We start from the raw sequence: 1,321 nt of genomic DNA, 5'->3' as shown, positions 1-1,321 counted from the left end.
CACTAACTGACAAAGATGCCCCGTCAAAAACTAACAAACAAACAAACAAACAAAACAAAAACAAACCAACAAAAACCCTCTCCAGTGACTTCCTTTGAATTTTGGCAAAGTATCTGACTAAGTCGAACTTGCATTTCATGATACCACGTCGATAACGACACAAAATCATTCCAAATATAATTGTGAAGTACGCGTGTCTATCAATGATTCCTCCGTTGAAACGAAGAATGCAGTTTTTAATAACACTTAGACAACAAACCTTTAGAATCAATTGCAATCTGAATAATAGGGTGATGAATATGAATTTTTGAATTTGAAGAAGGAATTTGGTGCTAGGCTATATCTTTTGATTAGTCTTTAAGGGTTTAAAATTGGTCGTAAATTGTCACTTGATAATTATCTTCTTTACTTTCGAACTTAAGATGATTAAAGCGAAAAGTAATAAATTATCTTATAAAGGTATTTCTTTTTTTGTAGCTGAAGACTTTGCGTACAGTGCAATATTAGTTATTTGATTTTTGAAAACAATTTTTTTTTTGTGCCAAAATTCTCTTATAACGTTCCTTTTAGAAGAAACTGAAAAGTGAATACCAGTTTATGCAGATCTGCTTTATTGATGTGATAATTGACACATTACAGTTAATTTACTTGTCTATTGCAGGTGATAATAAAGGACGTATTAATACAATAAGCATAAAAAACATGCTAGAAGTAGATTAATAGCTATTCGTTAACTTGTCTAACCTGTTTACTATAGGTTGCACGTTCGAATATTTTTTCTACTCTTTTTCTGTTTTTTTAATTATATTTAACGATGTTTTATCTTATTACTTCAGTGACCATGCCATCGATTGTCATATGTCTCTCTGTGTGGGTGGTTAATGGTACATTAATTAATGACATCGACAGCTCAATATAGAATGGAGTGGGATAGTCACGCTTTGTCTTTGTTCTTCTGAGAAAGTATAATATTTGAGAATCGTAATTATTTGAGTTTTGAAAATAAAAAATGCCTGATTGTAGTTGATGTTGATTATGGGAGAACTATGATATTACTGACGAGCTTGTAATAGCTAATGTCTGTTTTCACACGCTTCCAGCAAAGGTGTAGACACATGTCATTCGTGCGTTATCTTGGTCTTTCTGTCTTAACAACATTTCAAAACTTTCCATAATTATTGGTGTGAATGCCAATTGGGAATCCCTTTTTATTGTTATTTGGTATTTGTCTCTTCTGTTGTGGTTTAATAAAGATACATCTTCACGTTGTTGCATATATTCTTTTGCTTAGATGCTTTTATCTTTCTTTGTTGTTGATCGA

The sequence above is a fragment of the Diadema antillarum genome, unplaced genomic scaffold (genome assembly GCF_040938485.1).
Source record: "Diadema antillarum isolate AM-2024a unplaced genomic scaffold, OU_Dant_1.0 seq00000053_RagTag, whole genome shotgun sequence".
NCBI classification, from domain to species: domain Eukaryota; kingdom Metazoa; phylum Echinodermata; class Echinoidea; order Diadematoida; family Diadematidae; genus Diadema; species Diadema antillarum.
The sequence above is the reverse complement of the archived record's forward strand: the minus strand, read 5'-3'. Positions refer to the sequence as shown.